Raw genomic sequence first — 23,170 nt, 5'->3', positions numbered from 1 at the left:
CCATCGAGTAACTCACACTTAGGGGGTTTCTATAGGCTCATTGTCTCCCACGATAGAGAAGAGCCTTTGGAATCCTGCTGACCTTGCTCTTGGGGAGAGCAAGAGGTCTTTTCTCATTTAAAAAAAAGTTATTATTTTTTTATTGTCAGTTTGAGCTTCACTGAGGGAGAACCAGGAAATGGTCCTCTGAGACCAGCTGGCATGTGCCCTGGAGAGTGGCAGCCCCCAAGCCTGAGCTGCCACTTCTGGACCCCTGGCTGTGACCTCACACGGGCAGTGCCCCAGGTGTGGCCAAGGGCCAGGGCCCTGGCTGACCACTGAGGGCCAAGGAGGCTCCTTGGAAACTCTCAGGATGGGTGGTGGGGACCCTCTGTTTTCCTTGTTCACCATCTTCACACAGCGTTCCCACCCAAGTTTATAGAGGTTTCTCCTCATTTCCAGACAGCTGACAAATGACTCAGTCTATGTGTGTTCAGAGCTATCTGGGCCAGGCTCTGGTCACCGTGGTCCCGTTATAACAAACACCGTTACAGAGCAAAATTCGGCAAAACAATGTGATGTCCAAGTCTGAGACTCATCCTTTGCAAAACATGGTGTGTTGATCTGAGTATATTTCTTTTCAACAAAAATCCTGTGTGAGTGATGTCTAGTCCTCTTTATGCAATTGTCCACTCTCCTATGAAAGAATTTGCTGGAATATTGTAATCATTCAATAATTACTACCTTGTTTACTGACTACCTGATAATGAGGGGAGGAGCTGTGTCTTCCTATGGGACAGGGATTTGGGACAGAAGGACCATCATCTTGTCTCAGCCTCCGGGGCCCCCAAGCATCACACTAGGGGTCATTCACATGCCTTGTTCTACGGCACAGCGCAGTCCTGTGAGGCTGGGGGAAGTGTCTCCACTGCGCAGGTGAGAAGGAGGAGCTCAGGGAAGTGAAATAATTGCCTTTTCACCACAATTTCTCCAGACGGGTGGGGGCTTAAAGAACTTCTCAGATGAGAAGTTTCACTTCAACTCCAACCTCCAAAGAAAACAAAGTACAAAAAAATGCTGTGGTGCTGGCGTGTTCAGGACACATCTCTCTTCTAACTTTTTATTTGCAAGCCTGCCATAGAGGTGATTATCGCCAAGTGTTTCATTTCTAGGTTGTGCATGCTGGACCAAGAGGAGAGTAAACACATGGTGATGCCACCAGACAGCTGACAGAAGGCCAAGGGACATACCTGGAGGACACATAAGACACCACCTTAGGATACCCTTAAGTATTGGGGGGACCTTTAGGGAGATGGGGTTCTGGGTGAGAAGGGGGGCCATTTACCAGAGAAACCTGGGTTTCCACTGTGATGTAAATAGCACAGGGATTGAGAGCATGAGCTTTGGTGTCAGGCAGACATTTCTCTGAGTCCATTGTGTGGCTGTGTGACCCTCAGCAAGTTACTTAACCTCTCTGATAAACAGTTTCCTCTTCTCTAAGATGAGTTAACAATATCCATTTCAAAGTGTTCTTGAGGGGATTAAGTGGAAGTATGTGTCAAGGCCCTATTTAGCATAAATAAGGCACATAATGGTTTCTCAATAAATATTAGCAACTCAGAGTTTATACCACACACTGATGATGCCTAGAAAAAAACTGATTGACCCAATGGAGCAATTTGAGCTTTTGTATGAAATAGATCTTTTTTTTTTTTAAACCCACACTGACAGTCATACACATGTTTGTACACTTTTTATCTAATGGGTAAACATCTGGATGCTGAGGAATTAATTGGGATGAGGGGAGAATCAGCAGTGAATCTGGGGTCTGGGGACATGTGATCGACTCCTGGTGTGATCATTTATTAGCCATGACTCCCAGCAAGTTTCTGAAACTCAGTGGACTTCCCTGAACAAAATAAATTTCTGCCCTTCCTGCCTTAGAGAATTGTTTTGAAGGGGTAATCTATGTAGGAGTACTTAGTAAGCACCAAATTAATATATATAAAGTCTTTAAGGCAGGATGGGTGTTGTTATAATAACATAATGACTCCAAGAGGGAAGGATGTAGCTCAGTGGTAGAGCACGTGCTTAGCATGCACGAGGTCCTGGGTTCAATCCCCAGTCCCTCCGTTTAAATAAATAAGTAAATAAACTTAATTACACCCCACAAAAAATTTTAAAAAAGAATAATGACTCTAAGTTAAACCATCATCTCTGATTTCTCAAAAGACTTAAGATTGCTTTGTCTGAAGGGATTCTAAATTGACTTCATATTTCTCCACCACCATCGACCTTCAAGATTCATAAGGTGTGAGTGCAAACAACCAATAGTTCGAACTGCTAATGATTTCTTCTTATCACTTCGACAGAGAAAAAGAAGATTCTAGAACCTTAACATGGGTGGAGGGAGGAGTGGGCACTGGGGAGAGATGTCAGGGCACTGGCTTCTCTCACTCCGACCTTGCACCAACCTTGTGAAGCCGGCAGCTGAGCCGCCTTCCAGAGGCTCAGAAAGACAGAAGGACGGGGAGGGGAGGTGACTTGCTGAGAGCACTGTGGTTCGGGAGCAGCAGCGGAGACTTCCCTTGGGTCTGGCTCTGTCCTCTCCTCTCCAGGCCACTGGTCCAGCCCTTCTGCTCCTCTCTCCAAACCTGGGTTCCCACCCGCCTGTGCTTCCTTGGCTGCCCAGGGAGATGCTCCCTAAACAATTTTAGGGAGTGTTTTTTAATTAAGAACGTAAATGATTCAAGATTGTGCAAAATGCACTAATGAACTCACCTACAAAACAGAAACAGACTTGCAGACATAGTAAACAATCTATGGTTACCAGGGAAAGGGGGTAGGAAGGGATAAATTTGGGAGTTTGAGATTTACATATATATATGTGTATATATGTGTGTATATATATATATGAGATATATGCTATATATAAAAAAGATAAAAAACCAAATTTCTTCTGTACAGCACAGGAAGCTATATTCAATATCTTGTAATAACCTTTAATGAAGAAGAGAGATGAAAACGAATATATGCATGTATATGCATGACTGGGACATTGTGCTTACATCAGAAATTGACACATTGTAACTGACTAGATGTCAATTTAAAAAAATTGTCCAAGATGGTACCTTATCAACATCCGTTGTCTGAGTGGAAGAAAGGTTAATTCTCCCAGGAGTGGTGATTCCAGAGAAAATGTGTTAGACAGAGGCCAATGGTGTCCCAGGGAGTCCCAGTGCTCCTAGAAATACTCCATTCAGAGTTTTAAGTCAGAGGAGTCAGGCTTGCTTCTCAGGGAGCGTTTATTCTCTCAGAAGGGGACGCTCACACAGTCAGTCCTTGGCAATTATGTTGGGAGCCTTCTGGAGTTCCTGTGCTTAATTTGGTTGTGACCTCGCCTGTTCACTGCCTGAGAAGAAGAAAGAAGGTGGTAATTCTAGCCCTCTCCTGCCACAGGATGTGTTGGGAAGATGTGTTCTTGATTCAAGAAGGAATGAGGACAAGGTAGAGGTGGGGGTGGGACTGAGAGAGAGCCTGGTGGAAGTGAAACTGAATGGCTAGGGCAGCTGACAAAGGGCTTGTTGCTGGCATGGGCATGGGGCCTGAACTAAAGATGTGGTCTGGAATATAAAAATAAATTAAATAACAAGTGTCTTCTGCCTAGCACAGGGAACTCTATTCAATATCTTGTCATAACCTTTAATGAAAAAGAATATGAAAATGAATATAGGTATGTATATGGATGACTGGGACACTGTGCTGTGCACCAGAAATTGACACATTGTAACTGACTATTCTTCAATTAAAAAAAAAAAAGATGTGGCAGGGAGAGTCTGAGCGATGCCACGAATCAGCATGGAGCCTTCCTGCTCATGCCGTACAAATGAGGCTTCAGGACTTCCCAGAATATTCTGTCCACTGGTAGAAGAGCACCTTCACAGCTGTAGCTTGGTTTCCTTCCCTTGTCATAGGAGATCTGCCTAATCGTCAGCTTGATGGTGGTGACCTGAGAGCTACCATTTACTGAGCATCTCCTACATGCCTGACTCGGCCAAAGGCACTTTATATATATGCCTTCTCATCCTCAGGACGAGGTGGACATTAGACTCTGTCTCAGAGACAGGGACACAAAGTCTGCAGAAGTCAAACCACTGTCCCACAGCAGCACAGCAATGAGGTGGATGCAGGTCCAGGTCTTTCAGTCCCCAAATCTGTGCTCGTTCCGTGGCACCACTGCCTCCTGATGGTGTATTTAGAGGACAATGTTATCTTCCATTTCACAGACAAAGACTTGCAATTTGGAGAGGCAAAAAAAAAAAAAAAAAGAAAAAAGAAATGAAGGGAGGGAGGGAGGGAGGAAGAAGAGAGAGAGAGAAAGAAAGAGAGAAAGAAAGGAAAGAAGGAAGGAAGGAAGGAAGGAAGGAAGGAAGGAAGGAAGGAAGGAAGGAAGGAAGGAAGGAAGGAAGGAAAGGAAGGAAGGAAAGGAAGGAAAGGAAGGGAAAAAACTTTTCTCACATCCTGTCCAAGTTCCAGGGGCACATGTCCCCACAACTCCTCACCCCTCACTTTCTCTAAGCCCACTCCCCTGTGACCATTTTTTCTTTTCCCCCAAAAGCAAGCCCAGCTCATTTCTTCAAGGGATGACACTGTGTCAGATAGTCCCCTCGTGATGACTGTTTATGAAAGAACCAGATGGGAATGCTTGGGAAAGATTAGGATTAGAAAGAGTCTTCTGTTTCCACCCTGTTTCTATTTCCTTTATTGCCGGCCACCTCAACACCGTACACACATGGGTGTTTTGAGCAATGCTTTGTGTTTTAAGTTGCTTGGTGTCTCCCCTGGCATCTGATCACATGGGCTGGCTGCTTTGAAGTAAATGTGGAAAATTCTTGAACAGATCAGATCCCTGGCACGAGGAACTTGAATGCTCTGTTGTGTGTCAGACCTGGACGGCCATCCTCCGTTCGCATTTTTGATTCCACTACAAGGCACAGGGCAGTTAGAGGTGGGGTCTTCACGGCCAGGCTGGTAGCAGGTCCTATTTCACTGAGGGGTTGTGGTGGGAGGTATGAAGAGTGGGTTTGGGGTCTGTGTTCTCTGAGGTCCAGGCCAGAGCCAGGGGCTGTACCTCCTCCTCTTCACCGCTAGATGCTCCAGACTGTCCCTCAGGGAAGATTTACTCATGCTGCTATGAGTTTACTAGAAGCATCCTTCAAAAAAGCTTGATTTGCTGAATACAGATTACTTCGGTACACATTTTGTTTTATTTATTTTAATTTTTATTGAAGGATAATCAGTTTACAATGTTGTGTCAATTTCTGGTGTACAGTGCAAAGTTTCAGTCATACATATACCTGCATATATTCTCTTTCACATTCTTTTTCACTATAGGCTATTACAAGATATTGAATAGAGTTCCCTGTGCTGTACAGTAGGACCTTGCTGTTTATCTATTTTATATACAGTTGTTAGTATCTGCAGTTCTCAAACTCCCAATTTATCTCTTCCTGTCCACTTGTCCTCTGGTAACCGTAAGTTTGTTTTCTATGTCTGTGAGTCAGTTTCCATTTTGTAAATAAGTTCATTTGAGTCATATTTTAGATTCCACATTTAAGTGATATCATATGGTATTTGTCTTTCTCTGTTTTACCTACTTCACTTAGAATAACGATCTCCAGGTCCATCCATGTTGCTGCAGATGGCATTAGTTTATGCTTTTTTATGGCTGGGTAGTATTCCATTGTATAAATATACTACAACTTCTTTATCCAGTCATCAGTCGATGGACATTTAGGCTGTTTCCATGTATTGGCTGTTGTAAATAGTGCTGCCATGAACACTAAGGTGCAGGTATCTATTTGAATTAGAGTTCCCTCAAGATACATACCCAGGAGTGGGTTTGCTGGATCATATGGTAAGTCTGTTTTTAGTTTTTTGAGGAATTTCCATACTCTTTTCCATAATGGCCAGGTGCACATTTTATACATTCCTATTGACTTGGCCACGGCACAGTTTGACCCCCTGTGGACCCACACCTCCCATCTCTCTCCAGTTTAGTCCACAGAAGGCCACAGGATGAGGCCTGAGGCCCAGAGAGATGAGTCAACTTGCCCATGGTCACTGACCAGAGGCAAAGCCAGTCCTCAAGCCTTTCTGTCATAACAGCAAACAGGACTCTGATGACATCAGGTACCTCCCAGGGCCATCCCATCTGCATTCCCAGCCATCCCCAACCCAATCAACCCATTTTACCAATAGTCTGCATCCATCTTCCAAGCCCCTAGGTCTGCACCCTAAGGATCTAGGGTCACCAGTGTCTCCATCAAGTCGACTCTTCAGCCAGTGGTTTGCCTACACTATCCCTGCTTTTCCAGACTTTTCTCCTACTGCTCCCAGGTGGGGGCCCCTCAGACAGAACAAGCTCCCCAGGCTCACTGTGCAGAGACTCCACCTGGACCCTCACTGAGCCCTCCACCTCCTGTCTTCACCACCTGTGCAAACTCGCCACCTCCCAGGGTCCTGGCTGAATTCCTCCATCTCCCTGCCATCCTGGCCAGACACTCTGGCCATCAGTAATCCTCCACTTTCTAGCACTTTCTGCCAATAACATTTATTCTGATGCCAATGGTGGAAGGAAGAAAGGAAGAAAACAGACAGGAAAGAAAGAAGTTTTCAAAAGGCTTTAGAAAATGTCCTTTTTCTAACTCCTGACAGTCTCAAACGCCAGTTGAAATGTTTTAATGTCACAGCTCTTCTCCCATAAATAAAACACTAGGCTCGGTTGTAAACTCAGATCAGAATTACAGATCGGCAATTTTTTCCCCCATATACCAGACAACAAAATTTACTTAACCACTATCCAAATATGACTGATCCAGCAGTGAGTTTGGAAAGCATATGTGTCTGATATACTTGCCCAGTGAGATGCCATTTAAATAGAAGTGCAGGCGGTTTTATCAGGTCTCACGAAGAAGTTATTAGGGACACACTGCTGAGAACCCACTTTTCACCCAGCAGCCACACTGTCCTCTGGGGATGGCCCTGCATGGGGTCATTGAAGGGAAAACACAGTGATCCTCAGTCCCCCCCGGGGAACTTAATCTTTTGCTCTACCCCTTAATTTTCTTAAAAGGGATGAATAATCCAGAGTCAAGAACCTCTGACCTGGATCTGTGTAAAACAGGATGTCTGTCACCAGAAAGGCACGATGCGATCCTTTAAGCAACAGAAAGGGAGAACTCTAGAGTCTAAGACGACTGGCTCATACTGGGGATCCTTCCTTGTCCAAAATGGATTCCTGGTTTAGGTTTTAGGACTTCTGGGCTTTCTGCTGTACTTCTTGACAGGCGCTTCAGGCTGAAGGCAGCCCACCCACTGCAGGCAGACCCCAGCTCTGCTTTGGAGAAGAGCGACTAAAAGGAAAGAGCCTTGGGCCAGACTGTAGGACTAGCCCCCACACCATATGGTAGCGCAGATGTGAAAGTTCAACTTAGGAATGTAAATTTAAAAAAATATTTTATATTTTTACATTTTAACTTCAGAACGTTCCTGAATAAATTTCACTTTAGAGTGTTACTGAATAGTTACCATGTTAGGACCAGAGAGGAGAATTTGAGTCTGATGCTTCCTTTTAAGGCAAGAAAGACTGATTGAACAACCGACGTGTCCAGCATCGATGGCGCATGTCATTGCCACCAAGTGATGGAAGTTCACTATTTTAGCAAATGCTGTAAGTATCTCCTGAGTGCCAGGCGCTGTGAGTCCTGTGTGACTACAGAGGTAAGTCTTCACTGTCAGTGTCCAGAAGCCACTTAGATCCAATGGGGTGCGAACTACAGGGAAAACCTTGGCTCCAGACCAAGCAAGTAAATGTCCTTAGAGGCAATGAAGCCAAAGTGCTACAGGGCTCAGAAGAGGGGACATCATATCAGAGAGGGGAGAGTCAATAGAAGATGACATTGTAGGTTGAATGTTTGTGTCCCTCCAAGATTCACATTGAAACCTAGTCCCCAGGGGATGCTGTTTGAAGGTACGGGTTTTGGAAGGTGATCAGGTCCTGAGGGTGGAGCCCCTTTGGTGGGATTAGTGCCTTTATAAGAAGAGGTCATAGGGCAGTTCATGCTCTTTCTGCCACGCGAGGACACACTGAGAAGTCAGCAGTGTGCAATCAGGAAGAGGGCCCTCCCCACACCCCAAATTGGCTGGCACCTTGACCTAGTCTTTCCCAGCTTCCAGAGCTGTGAGGAATAAATTTCCAAGGTTGATAAGCCAATATTATGGTATTTTGTGACAGCAGCCCCAGCTAAGACAGAAATGGGGTTCTCCTAGAACAAATACCTAAAAATACGGAAGCAGTTGTTAAACTGAGTGACAGGTAGAGGCTGGAAGAGCTTTAAATGCATGCTAGAAGCTGAGATGATCAGAGAGGGACTTTTAAAGGCAATTCTGGTGCAAGCTCAGGAAAGAAAGGAGAGCTTTACAGAAAGCTTCCATCTTCTTAGGGAGCACAGAATGTTGGTAGAAATGTGGATGATAAAGGTCATTACAATGAGGTTTGGGATGGAAACAAGGAAAGCGTTATTGGACAACAGAGAAAAGGTGATCCTTATTCTAAAGGAGCAAAGAACTTGGCTGGACTGTGTTCATGTCTAGGGTTTTGTGGAAGGTAGGACGTGTGAGTGATCAAAGAGGGTGTTTAGCTGAGGAGATTTCCAAGTGAAGTGTTGAAGGAATGACTTGGCTCCTTCTGACTTCTTATAGTAAAACGTGAGAGGAGAGAAATACCTTGAAGAGAGAATTATTAAGCAAAAAGACACTAGAACATAAAAATTTGAAAAGGTCTCATATTACAAAAAATGAGCAAGTGTGCTTGGAAGAAAACACTTGGGGTGTGGCCAGGCAACTGTTTGATAAGCAGATTAGTATGAGTGTGAACTGCGTTTAAGAAGCATCATGGGAGACCTGAATAGACAGTTTTCCAAAGAGGACATACAGGTGGCCAACAGGCACATGAAAAGAGGCTCAATGTCACTAATCATCAGAGAAATGCAAATCAAAACCACAGTGAGTTATTACCTCACACCTTTTAGAATGGCCATCATCAAAAAGACCCCAAACAGCAAATTCTGGCACAGATGTGGAGAAAAGGGAGCCCTCCTGCACTGCTGGGGGGAATGTAAATTGGTACAACCACTATGGAAAACAGTATGGAGGCTCCTCAAGAAACTAAAAGTAGAACTACCATATGATCCAGCAATTCCACTCTGGGGTTTATATCCAAAGAAAATGAAAATACGAATTTGAAAAGATACATGCACCCCAATGTTCATAGCAGCATTATTTACAATAGCCAAGACATGGAAGTGTTAGGCAGCTAGATAAGTGGGGGCACCGGGCAGACAGGTGGAGGAGAGGGGGAGGATGGTCCAGAAGATGGTGTTATGCCCACCTCCAGCATAAAGGGACTTCAATTTCTCTAAATGAGTGCCACCAAGAAACCAGTGAGAATCCAACAGCTGCAACTGCGAGGTAGCAAGAAGGACCTAACCTATGACCCAATGCTCATTGTAATATAATTAGCATCGCGGTTCAGGCCCTCCCACGGGTTTTCCTGTGTGCATCAGGGGTAAGGACATGCACAAAGGGGCCAAACATGACTCAGCACTGCAGGGGCAAGAGACGCCAATCAATCAAAAGACCACCTCTAAGTAGGGGTATAAGAGAAAGAGGGCAAACAAAGACCCCTGCTTTTTCCTCCCCTGGATCAGCCCGCCTCCCATTCTTGGAGGTGCACTTTCCCTTTTAAAATCTCTCGCTACACAATGCTCCATCTCCCGTCTGAGTTCTTATCTTTTGGGTATGACAAGAACTGAGGTCTTTTCCCTTCCCCTTTGCGGGTAACATAAGCAACCTAAGTGTCCACCAACAGATGACTGGATAAAAAAGATGTGGTGTACTGGAATACTACTCAGCCACGAGAAAGAATGAAGTTCTGTCATTTGCAACAATGTGGTTGGACCTAGAGGGTGTTATGCTTAGTGAAATAAGTCAGAGGAAGACAAATACTTTGTTATTTATATGTGGAATCTAAAAAATAAAACAAATGAAATTATAAAGCAAATCAGAACTGGACTCACAGATACAGAGGACAAACTAGTGGTTGTCAGTGGGAAGAGGGAAGGGGGAGGGGCACGATGGGGGTCAGGGATTAAGAGACACAAACCACCGTGTATAAAATAGACGAATCAGCCTGGAACCCCAAGGTGTGGTGGGCACGCAGTCATGCCGGCGGGCAGGTGCAGATGTCCAGGGCACCGGGTCTGATTCATCTTTGCCTGGCAAACCATGCTCTCTGCCTTTCAGAAGGAAATCTTGCAATAGCAGAAAAAGAGGCCTCATTTATCTAGAAAAGCCACATCAAGCAGAGGAAGAGTGAGGGGTAGAGGGCAGAAAGCAACACTTAAAAGTACAACTGTTTGAAAACAAAGTGCTTTTCATTAGGTCCCTTCAGCTGTCTAAATAATGGGAAATGACTGTTTATTCCATTTAATGCACATGTGCATTAAGACCTCTTTTTTAACTTGGCCTCACTTAACTCCCCCTGGTAGTCAGAGTGGCCTTGGAGTGAGAGAGGAAAAGGTCCCTCAGGTGATGCAACTTGAAAGATGCCAGGAAGGCCTACGTGGCCTTAAAGGGATGCTAATCAGAGAGGCGGAGACCCCGAAAGGCCCACATTTGGATTCATTTCCCAGGTTAATCCTTGACTTGGGGTGAGGACGAATTCTGCCTTAAAACGCTAACTCCAGAAGGAGCAAACCCAGCACATCTTAAAGGCTCCAGGTTCAGGGGTCCCGGAGATAGGGGTGGGGTTCAAGCGGGGGGAGGGGGCGGGGGGGGAAGCCTTACTCATCATCCCAGCATACCCCACAAAGCCCAGGGCACCGAGGAGCCAGGGAGGATGGTTTATTGGGCTCAGTGTTTACAACTGTAGTCGGAGATTTTTCCTTTAATCACTTTCTACTTTTTTTAAATAGAAAAATGAAGGTTAAAAAAAAATTAAAGACAAGTTTCATCCCTTCCGGCTCTTTGTTATCCCAAATATTTGCTTCTGAAAGAAACAAGCTTGCCTGTGTACACTCACGTGACTGCGCTTTTTGTTTGCTTTGCATTTAGCAATAGGAAGAAACCAGTTAACACTCTTTGAAAACTCCAGCCAAGCAGAAAATTGGGAACAGCAGCAGCTGTGAGTCAGGAGACAGTGCGCACCGGGTACAAATGAGCTTTTCCTCCACCCGAGACTCAGTCCTCCCGGCACCGGTGGCAGATGTGATGCTGGCGGCCGCGATGTCAGAGAAGACGCAGGAGGCAGGAGCCCTGAGATGGGCTGGTTTGGAAGAGGGAGTCCTTCTGTTCCTGGGGAGCCACGCCCACTGCGGGCAGGCCGCGCCCTGAGCCCAGAAGGCCCCGCCCCCGGTCCCTGACAGTGGCCTTGGGCTTTCGGATCCTTGTTTTTCTCACCTGTAAAATGTCGGTGATAACGATGTCTCCCTTGCAGGACAGAAGCAAGGACTAAAGGAGATACTAGATAAGAAAAAAGAGCAATCTGTGGGATGGATATCGCTGTGTAAGGATGGTGGCTTCACTCAAAGTTACAGACTATCCCTGACAAACATGTCCTCTGGCATGATTCTGATGCCAATTTTTTAAATAATTACTTTTAACTATAATGGAAAAATAGGAAATAGCAATAGAATAGCAAATGTATATATAGCTAAATAATATTTTAAAAACACTATAAATATGTATTTTCTGGGTTTTCTGTGTTTTTTTAATTGAAGTATAGTCAGTTTACAAGTCAGTTTCTATCGTAGGGCATAATGTTTCAGTCATGCAAATACACGCACGTATTTGTTTTCATATTCTTTTTCTTTAGAGGTTACTAAAAGATGTCAAATTTAGTTCCCTGTGCTATATACAGTAGGTCATTGTTTATTTATATATAGTACTCAGTATCTGCAAATTTTGAACTCCCAATTTATCCCTTCCCACCCCCTTTCCCTCTTGGTAACCATAAGCTTGTTCTTCATGTCTGTAAGTCTGTTTCTGCTTTGTTAAAACATTCATTTGTCTTTTTTTAGATTCCATATATCAACAATATCATATGGTATTTTTCTTTCTCTTTCTGGCTTACTTCACTTAAAATGATGATCTCCAGGTCCATGCATGTTGCTGCAAATGATATTATTTTATTCTTTTTTATGGCTGAGTAGTATTCCATTGTATACACATACCATAACTTCTTTATTCAGTCATCTGGACATTTAGGTTGTTTCCATGTCTTGGCTATTGTAAATAGTGCTGCTGTCTGACACCAATCTTAAAGATGAATAAGAGTTAGCCAGGGAAAGAAGAGGGAGATCATTTGTGTTTCTAATGTGCAAAACCTGCACAAGGAAACTGTGAGGCCTGCAGTGTGCAGGGCAGGCGTGGGTGTGGGGACTGCAGGGGGTGCAGGGCAGGGAAGAGCCACAGGTGGTGGGGCTCAGTGGTATCACACATCAGGTTTCAGACTGACAAAGGCAGGAGCTGGGTCCTGCAGAGCCTTATATGCACGTTAGGGAGCTTGGATTTTATTCCCTAGAATGATGTTTTAGCTATTGTGTTCAGTGAAATTTTAACAAACATATTTTTAAAAGCTTCTCCAGTCAAGCAAGTTCAAGGTTAAATCATTCTGTTACTTTGCTGCAAGACTTCTCAGAGCCTTTAATATGGTAACATGCATCATGAATCTCCAATAAGGGCAGACACTCTGCAGTATTTCTGTTAGATAGTTAGATAAGTGAGGGCACCAGGCAGATAGGTGGAGGAGGAGGAGGGTCCAGAAGATGGGATTATGTCCACCTCCAGCATAAAGAGGCTTTAATTCCTCTAAGTGAGTACCAGCAAGAAACCGGTAAGAATCTGACAGCCCCAACTGCGTGGTAGCAACAAGGACATAACCAGACATGACCTAATGCTCACTGTATTATAATTAGCATCGCGGTTCAGGCCCTCCCACGGGTTTTTCTGTGTGCATCATGGGTAAGGACATGCGCAAAGGGGCCAAACATGACTAAGCACTGCAGGGGCAAGAGACGCCAATCAATCAAGACACCATCTCCAAACGAGCGTATAAGAGGTGGAGAGACAAAGACCACTGCTTTTCCGCCCTTGGGTCAGCCCGCCTCCTGCTCTTGGAGGTGCACTTTCCCTTTGCTCATAAAACCTTTAAAATCTTTCGCTACACAATGCTCTATCTCCCGTCTGAATTCTTATCTTTTGGTTATAACAAGAACTGAGGTCTTTTCCCTTCTCCTTTGGGAGTAACACTTCTTCGCATTTGACAGCAAAACCTTTCTCTGACCCTGCTCTCTCTCCAACACCCACTGCTCTGGGGTTTCCAGCCTCTAGCTCCACACTTTGGGAGCTGTCATCAGGGACATTACACGTCTGTGCTTGTAGACGTTACTGTGCTTCGCCATCTTTTCCTGGTCCTCCGTCCGCTCACCAAGATCCCTCCGAACCCCTTCACATGGGCCCTGTTTCTTCCCTGGTGGGTGAGCTCACTCCCTAGTGTACAGAAAGGATGCGGTCCAAGCTGGGGGCCAGCTCTCGGCAACTTTCTAACGCATCTCCATCTGCAGCCTGTCCTAATTAGTTCCAGAGATGACGTTCCCCCTTCCTAAGGCAGATGCTGACATGTCAGTCAAAGAGAGGGGAGAACGGTCATGGAAGGGAGACCACCTGTTCCAGGTGGCGGAGTTAGTAAGAGGCAGAGGTCTGGCTGGAACCCTAGTCTCCTGTGAGGAGACTTTCTGGAGGCCCCGCCACCATCCAAACGCCCCCGGGAAGTAGTCCTGGTCCAAGTATATGGCAGATGGACATCATCAGTACATTGTTCATACCGGCACAACATTCCCTAGTCATATCAGAAATATCTGTTGGTAGAAATCTGTCATGGCTTTTACCAGAACTATTTTGTTCACTTCCTATTCACTGCACTGTTCCTTCAAGTAACCCACTCTCGTCCTAGAACTCCCAGGGATTAATGTACTTTCCACCCTAACAATTAAAATACAAACTAATTTTTTCAACTGCCTTTCACAGGTGCTCCCTCATTTTTGTTATTTCTCCAGCACTTGCTCTGGTACCCACCATGCTGAGGATGCCCAGGAGGTGAGAACAGAGAGGACCCAGGCCTCTGGCGCCCAGGAGGTGGCCCGGGACTGGGCCCGGGAGCAAAGCGCTGCTCTCAGCACCTTGCCCTCAGCGCCCCCGCACCCTGTGTGCCGGCCTCACTTAACATTGTTGGATTTAGAGACAACACATGAATAAAACAGCCATTTAAAGCCCTTTGCTGGAGGCAGCCTCTTGGTTTAGATCCAGTTCAACACCTTTCTTTCTCCACTGCTCATTTCTCTTGGTATTTAGAGTAAAGCTGTTCCTGGCTTCTTTCTTTTTTCCAACTACTTTGGGAAGAACTACTTTCTGTCTGTCTTTAAATACATCTTTAAAATCTGTATGACTGTTTTTGAAGTTTTCAAAACTCATAGCTACTTTAATCACTTTTTTCTAGGCACGATTTCAATCCAGATACTTTGAAGGAACTGGACCTTAGAGCTGGGACCCACATATCCTGAATAAGAGCCCTTGTTTCCAAGCTGAAAGCAATCTGATTTGGAAGGAGTGAGAGGTTGCTTGTGTTTAAAAGTAACTGCTGAAGACGGGAGGCTTTTTCCAATGACTGAAAAGATACTTTCAGGCCCGATTAGCCCCCCAACCACAAAGTATAAATGTTTTACAGTTTGTGGGCACAAATATCTTCAGAGAGAATCTATGACAGTCATTCAAAAACTGATCATTTGAACATGAGGCATCCAAGGCTGAACTATTTGATCAAGTCAAATACTGTGAGTTCTTAATGAAGAATATAATTACTGTGTGTAACTTAGTTCAACCATACATTTACATAGCCCATTTACCTTTTCAAAGAATCTGTGTATATATATAAATGATTCAGCAGATATACGTATGTCTGTATATATACGTATCAGATACATGTATATTTGTATATGTATGTACTATATACATATACATGTATGTATATATCTGCAGAATCATTTTTTCTCCCGGCAGCTTGGCCTCCAGTTCCTTTCTGACTTAATCCAACCCCTCATACTGCTGCTAGGGATGTTTGCCCATAACACCTGCGCGGAGCTGTGACAGATGAAGGAATTTGTGGCATCTGTGAGCAATGATTGGAATGGTGGAGTGTGGGATTGAATCTAAGTAAGAAAGGAGGCATTTATGAGAACACCGATGGACAATGAGGAAGTGGGAGGGTCAGTGAGGTGTGACTCAGGCTGAGATTGAAAGGCCTCTAGGAGAGATTCTTGAATAATTGAACTAGAAGGAACTAGAAAGACACGGATGGTCTGGGAGCTGGAGGCTGGCATCCAGCTTTCAGAGGTGGTGCAGTGGTCCTGCGTGCAGCTGTCAGAGTGGCGGCTGAAGGCAGAGAGAAGGAAAGAGCTTTTTTTTTTTAATCAAAGTCTAGTCAGTTTACAATGTTGTGTCAGTTTCAGTGTACAGCATAATAGTTCAGTCATACATATACATATATATGTTTGTTTCCATATTACTTTTCATTATAGATTACTACAAGATATTGAATAGAGTTCCCTGTGCTATACAGAAGACACTTGCTACTAGACAAGAGCTTTTGGGACAAGGACATGGAGAAACTGAGATGCCAGGGAACTGAGATGGCCTCTCTGGAAATGTCAAAGCCATAAAGATGGGGGAATTTGGAGTAGAAGGAAGACTGGGAAGCAGTGAGTGAGGAGGGTGACTAAGAGGTGCTGGAAACGGGGGAGAAACCAGGAGATGGCGTGTCCAAGTCTCATGAACATCAGAGGCCAAGGTCTGGTAGGAAACAACACACCTGGAGCTGGCAGAGGTAAGAAAGGAGGGCACCCAGCTTTCCCTGGACGCCATTACAGAGGACGTGGGAGGAAGCGTCTCAGGGAAGGTCGACATTTCAGAGCAGAGGCTGTAACATGGAAAGGTTTCAGGAGGGGATAGAAGGCAGACTCAGTCAACCAGGGCCTGTGTGGATAAGTGTGCATGATAGCTTGGATGAAGGAGGATGGGGGCACTGGGCCTCCAAATGACCACACAGTGGAAGAGCGTGCTGGCCTCTTGGAGGATATCTGGGGCCACAGTCCCAACCTGCCATCCACTGAGCCTGCCCTTCCTCAGATGCCCCCATCCAGTGTGCTCGGTCTGTGTCCATCTGGGTCCTCACGTTCCCCAAACACACTCTGGATTCCCCCACCTCTGCTCTCTGCTCCCCGTGAGATGCCCTATTTCAGTCCCCTCTGTCCTCAATGACACAAAAGCCACACTTTCTGCAAAATCCTGCAGGACACTCCCAATCAGCAACAACCACTCCTGCTTCTGGATTTATGTCAGTGAGATAAATCCAGAGGGAGGGTGACGCATCTTAAAGGGAGGTCCGTGTGTTTCTAAGGTCCCCACATTTCCCTTCTGGGAAGGGAAACGTGTTTTGTTGCCCGGAATGGGGGGTCCCATGGATGGACGTGGATGGTCTTGGAGCTGGAAGCTTGCATCCAAGTTTTCAGAGGTGATGCATGGGGCTCCCGCCTGAGGCTTTGGTGAAGGAGAGCTAAGGAGGGTGCGGGGGAAGCTGGGGCAGGGCAGGGATCCTGGGGAAAGGAACAGGTGGGTCCCACTCAGAGAGTTCAGATCCCTGCGTTGTCCATCTTGGGGCCAGCGACCACTCTCAGACAGCCCAAGGATAAGGGTGGACAGGGACTGACTGGGCCCCTCCTGAAGGGGGCACCTTCCCGGCTGTCCGCTGCCCACGTGTCTGCAGACCCTGCCGCTGTCCGTGGTCCTGAGCGAGGGGCCCGGGGCGTGTGTGATGGGGGCTCCGTGCAGGTTTCCTGAGATAATAAAACATCCTGTGAGGTGGGTGGGGTAGGTCTCATCTTCCGCGCTTTACCCCTGGAGATACTGGGGCTTAAGAAGGTTAAGATGACATCTATCCATTTATTGAAACAGTAACTGGAGGAGAGGAGCAAAATCCAGGCTCTGCGGTCACTGGTGACACTGCCATTCGTTTTCGCTCAGCTACAGCTCCCCAGAACGAAGAGATCTAGACTATGCCAGAAAAGAAGGGCAGAATCTTATGATTCTATATTAAAATCATCCCTTTGCAAAGAGATAATTTTCTGTCAAGCATCCCTTCTGTCACCATAAACTAAAGGCCACTTAAAGACAATTTCCTCATATGAACGCTACAGTAACCACAGTGTAAAACTTGCAGTGCACGTGGACAGGACCAGGAGGTGACATGCAAACTAAAGGAGCTGCAGAAGTTTAGGTTGAGATTATGAGTAACCTTCCCCTGACTTTTCTTCCACATTTAATGTATTGTTTTTATGTTACATTTTTCAATAGATTCCGAAGAAAACCTCAACTTTACAATTAGGTAACAACTAAGAGCATATGTTGAATTGATGTTAAAAGGAATCACAGATAAACAATATCTTTTTGTCTCTGTTCCTGGAAGACAGTTCTTGAGGTCAGAGCATCATCAGAGGCTCCCCCCACACTGGAGGCATTCCACTTGGAGGGCACAAGTCCTGGGTGTTAGCTGGGGACTCTGTGGGTTGAACACCTCTGTGGTAGGTGCCTCTGTGACTTCATTCATCAACATGCAATTGCGTGGGAGGCAGAGAGATGTCTGTGGAGCAGGGCTGGGGAGTGGAGGGCCACACTGCATATGATATTAGCTTCACATCCATCTCATCAAACCCTACCCGTTGCCAGTTTCTCCTTGGCCAACTCTCATCAGCTGTCACCCTGACACCTCCAGCTGGCAGTTCCTGAGTGAATTCTGATGAAAGCAGATGTCTCAGGGCATCCAGATCCATCAGAGGAGGGACTCAAATTAGACTCGCTGCACAGACTGCAAGCCCCGAGGGTGCCAAGTCATCCTCAAGTCCCCCAAGTCAGAGAGCCCCCTACATCCTGCATGTAGGAAAAGTTTAGTAAAAGTTAAGTCTGGCCAAGTTAATTTCTGCTCTTAGAAGGTGGAACAGTGATCACCTTTAGGTTGGGTGGGTAGTGCCGGGAAGGGTGCAACAAGGAATTTTTGGGGTAGTAGTCAGACTCTCCTTCCTGATGTGGGTGTCACCTGCGTGTGTCCAGCTTGTGAGAATCCCCTGAGCTACGGAACACTTAGGACGTGTGCACTTTTCTGTGTGTATGTTACAATCCGATGAAAAGTCAAAGAGGAAGAAGAAAAGAAGAGAGGAAGAGAGGAAGGGAGGAAAGAAAAGAGGGAGAGAAGGAAGGGAGAGAGGAAAGAGTGATGTAAAGCCAGAGGGAGGTGTCTGAACCTGATTCAACAGGCATTCGTGTGAACGCCATTCGTCCGGTCGGGATGGGACAGGACAATAGCGTTATTATAGGAGGACTAATCTGATGGTGGAGAGCAGTCTAAATGGTATGAGACTGAAGCAAGAAAACAGAGGAAGAGTTACAGTGGCTCCATCTGAGTGATGAGACTTAGATTAGATTGGTACTGATGGTGGTGATGTTTAAGAGGGTAACTGGGGCCAGTTTCAAGGTAAGATCTATATTCAGGAACCAACGAGCAGGACATGCTGTTGGCTGCTTTCATTAGCTAGTATTTCTTACTGTGTTGCATAATATTAAAACCCGCTTTCTTTGAGTAAAAATCATAATGCTTGCCGTTACCAGCTGAGCAGGGCCCAGGACCCTGCTCAGACGGGCTCACGCCATGGCTGAGCTGCAGAGCTCCGGGCCTGGCCAGCCTCTAACTCCCAGACACGTGACCTTTGTCCAGAGGCCCCGAATGAGGGCCTCCAAGTGAGTCCAGCAGAGACCAACCCAACGATGGCAGCATGAAGCTTGTTTTTCGGTTTTGCTTGGATTTGGTTTGGTTTTTAATACATCATGATAATGTTGGTATCCAGTGATTAGCCTAATGGATAAAACTACTAAGACCCATTCAAAAGATTAATTTCATGGTGAAATACTGGAGATTGAAGAGAACACTGCTTTCCAAAGGATATACTGATGACTTTACAGATTGAGCTGGACAGATCAAGCCTGTTCTTTGGAAACATAATACGAAGAAGGTATTAGCACAGGGTCCTTAGCAGAATTTAGATTTATGCAAATCTTTGGTTTTCCCATTATCCAAAATTAACAAGCTCAGAATGACACAAATATGCTGAAATGTAATGCAAACTAAACATTTTAATGCATCTTCCTAGAATTCAACAGAATGTTGACATCCAAGTTCACATTATGCACCTCATTTGACTTCTGCATGATGAACAAACAGCAGAAATAGATGAATTGCTAACATGATGACTTTTTTTCCAACGCCCAGGAGGAAAACAAAGGTTCGCAGCCAGACGAGGGAGGAGTTCAATTGGTCCATTAGTTTGTGTGAATCTGTAATTATGTGCGCAAGTAATTTGTATGTGCTGCACTGGCAGTGTTATTATTATTATTTAGCTTTGCTGAGATGCCACTCATTGAAACATAATCTAATTTTATTAAGTTCCTCAAAGCCTGGGAGAGCCTTACTTACTAGCCAGTTCTCTCCTCATTAGCATTGACCTCTTTGGTTTGTTGATTTGGATTTTTCATTTTTGGCCTCCTGCCCCCAAGTTAACACCCCTTTGTTTCACAATCCATACTGTCATTGTGCCCTCTTGACCCAGAAGCGAGGCCGATGAATGGAACCATTGATGCCAATTTTACAGCTTCTGCAAACAAGCAAGAGTCTGAATGCTTAGTCACTTGGCTCTGATTTCTTTGGAAACAAAGAAGGGAGGAGGAGAAAAAGGATTCGAGCAGGTATTCGAGGCTTCTGTGGACTCACACTAAATGCTGGTGTCTCTAAGATGATTCAACAGGGCACGGCGCACAGGGAGTCCTGCACAGATAACACTCACTGTTGATACTGTTGTCTCTTGTCGGTATTTGAGTGCTTCGACTTCAGACTTGCACTCCGTCTTGACTCTTTGTCCCAAAGCGCTATCCCCACTCTAACTCCCAACCAACTAAGCAGCCTTTCACCCTCTTCAAAAGGAACAGGAAGAGGCAGATAAAACGATCAGCAAGACAGGTGGATGTGCAGAAGAGGGCAACACTTCAGCCCCGAAGGGAGACCGAGTAACACCATCTTCTAAGTCCGCAGCATCTGAGGGGCACGCATGAGATGAATGTGGGCGTCCCCAAATCTAGAAGGAGTCAGAGGATACGTGGATGCTGAACTTTAATGATTAAGCAACAAAGGGTATGAATTTTTACTTCACACATTTGGTAAGAAACTTATAAAATTCACTACTAGAAAGGTCATGTAGGAAATATAACTCAATAATAAAAAGGTCAAACATATTTGTTAACAACTGCCCTCAAAATAGCTATTATGGAACTGCATTATACAAACTACCTAATTTGTAGATACTGACAGGCATATGTGGAATAGATAAACCAGGTTATACTGTACAGCACAGGGAAATATATACAAGGTCTCGTGGTAGCTCACAGCAAAAAAGAATGTTGACAATGAATATATGTATGTTCATGTATAACTGAAAAATTGTGCTCTACACTGGAATGTGACACAACCTTGTAAACTGACTATAACTCAACAACAGAAAAAAAGTAAAAAAAAAAAAAAAAAAAACTACCTAAAACCTTGGGGAATGATTACATTATAATTTTCAAAAGAAATAATTAAAATCAAATACTTATCACAAATACAGTCACATAAAATATGGGAACTGGGGACACAGGATTCAGGGGATTTATCAAAATGAAAATAATTGTGGTTAAGATTTTGGACAGTTTTTTGTTTTCTTTATTTGCAAAGTTATTTCATATAATATTGCATTAAATGAGTATTTATCTGTTATTTTTTTTATCTGTTATATTGTTTTCTATTCTTTGACTCCAACTTTTTTGTGTTTTTATGTTTTAAATATGTCTCATAAATAATACATAGCTGGAATTTTTTCCCTCCCTCTCCCTTTGGTTTACTTTGTTTTTAACTTGTAAGATGATGACATTTATATTTATTGTGACTCTTAATATAGTTAGACTTGTTTATACCATCTCACATTATTATTTCTGTTTGTCTTACTTTTTCTATGCCTCTTTATTCCCCCTTCCGTGCCTTTTAAAAAATGAACAAAACTTTTACTCATTTATTTTTACTATGCTCTTTTTCCTTCTTCTGGTTTGGAAGCTGAATGTTCTATTACTATTTTTTTCAATGATCTTTCATGAGCAAACAAAGCTTAATTGTAATCAAGATCTTAATTTTTCCCCAAAATACAAGAACCTTGGACTGTTTTGTTCCATTATTAGACACCAGTTTTTATTATAAACTATATGTTTTCTCATTTATTTTCTTAATCATTCTCTCTAGTATCTCAGGCTTTTCTTTCTGGAATCACTTTCCTTGATGTTGAAGTAGATTCTTTAGAAGTTTTTGCAAAAGTTTGCTCCTGGGAACTCTTGGCCTCTGTCTCAAAATGTTGTTATTTCACTCTCATTTGTAAAATAGTTTCTCTACTGTCAAGATCGTCTCTTTGCTTAGATATTTTGTGGTTCCTTATGGTGTATCCAAGGGTTTTTATTTTTATTTATCTTCTTTAGCAAGTTTTCTTTCATCAGGAATCCCTTTTTCTCTTCTATTATCACCTCTTTCTTTCTGAACCTCTGGGACCCCGCTTATATGTCTGGTGGGCTTCTCCTTGTATCCTCTGTATCCCTTTATTTTTTCCCAATATTTTATATGTTTAGAATCATATATTCTCTCTTCAGATGCTATTAACATACTTTAATCTATCCAGTGAGTTTCAACTTCAACTATTATACTTTTCATTTAAAAAAGTCCTATTACAAATCAAAACCACAGTGAGATCAGAATGGCCATCATCAAAAAGTCTACAAATGGTAAGTGCTGGAGAGGACTCCTACACTGCTGGTGGGAATGTAAATTGGTGCAGCCACTATGGAGAAGAGTATGAATGTTCCTTAAAAAAACTAAAAATAGAGCTACCATAGGATTCAGCCATCCTACTCCTGGGCATAAATTTAGAAATGATGAAAACTATAATGTGAAAAAGATACAAGCACCCCAACGTTCATAGCAACACTACAATAGCCAATACATGGAAGCAACCTAAATGTCCATCAACAGATGACTGGATAAAGAAGATATGGTGTATATATACACAATGGAATACTACTCAGACATAAAAAAGAATAAAATAATGCCATTTTGCAACAACATGGATGGACATAGAGATTATCATACTAAGTGAAGTGAGTCAAACAGAGACAGGAAAATACCATATCATATCACTTATGTGTGGAATCTAAAATATGATACAAATGAACTTACTTATAAAACAGAAACAGATTCACAGACGTAGAAAACAAACTTATGGTTACCAGGAGGGAAGATGGGGCAAGGGATAAATTAGGAGTTTGGGATTAGCAGATGCAAACTACTGTACATAAAACAGATAAACAACAAAGTCCTACTCTATAGCACAAGGAACTGTATTCAATATCTTGAAATTACCTATAGTAGAAAAGAATCTGAAATATATATATATATATATATATATAAAGCCAAATCACTTTGCTGTACACTTGAAGCTAACACAACACTGTAAATCAACTAAAAAGAAAAAAAAAAGTTCTATTAGGTTCTTTTGTAAATCTACCCAGCATTTTGTTTCTTGATCAAATTTATGATTCCATCCTTTATTTCTATAAATATTTCATGTTCAAGAATTTTGTATTGTTTATCTGATAATTTAAAAGTATTAAGTCCTTTGGGGTTTAAATCTGTTTATCTCGTTCTTCTGTGATATGATGTCTTGTTTATTTGGTGACCTTTTTGAACTCATGTTTGCTTGAGTGCGTGGAAATCATGCCAATTTCTTCAGAGGGGATTTGGGCCTGTTTTTACTACTCAACTGGCACTGTTTATTTCAGTCCCCTCTGAAGACCCCTCGCTTATATCAGAACGCAGGCTTCCCTCACCCCTGGTGCTGGCCTG

The 23,170-nt window shown here is 43.8% G+C and overlaps 1 protein-coding gene across 1 annotated transcript in view; it reads right to left on the bottom strand.

The window, feature by feature from the left end:
* PSD3 (pleckstrin and Sec7 domain containing 3) overlaps positions 1-23,170 on the bottom strand; it is a 526,938-nt gene that overhangs the window by 446,183 nt on the left and 57,585 nt on the right.

This window comes from Camelus ferus, chromosome 26 (genome assembly GCF_009834535.1).
Source record: "Camelus ferus isolate YT-003-E chromosome 26, BCGSAC_Cfer_1.0, whole genome shotgun sequence".
Lineage (NCBI taxonomy): Eukaryota > Metazoa > Chordata > Mammalia > Artiodactyla > Camelidae > Camelus > Camelus ferus.
This window is presented reverse-complemented; position numbering and strand designations above follow the sequence as displayed.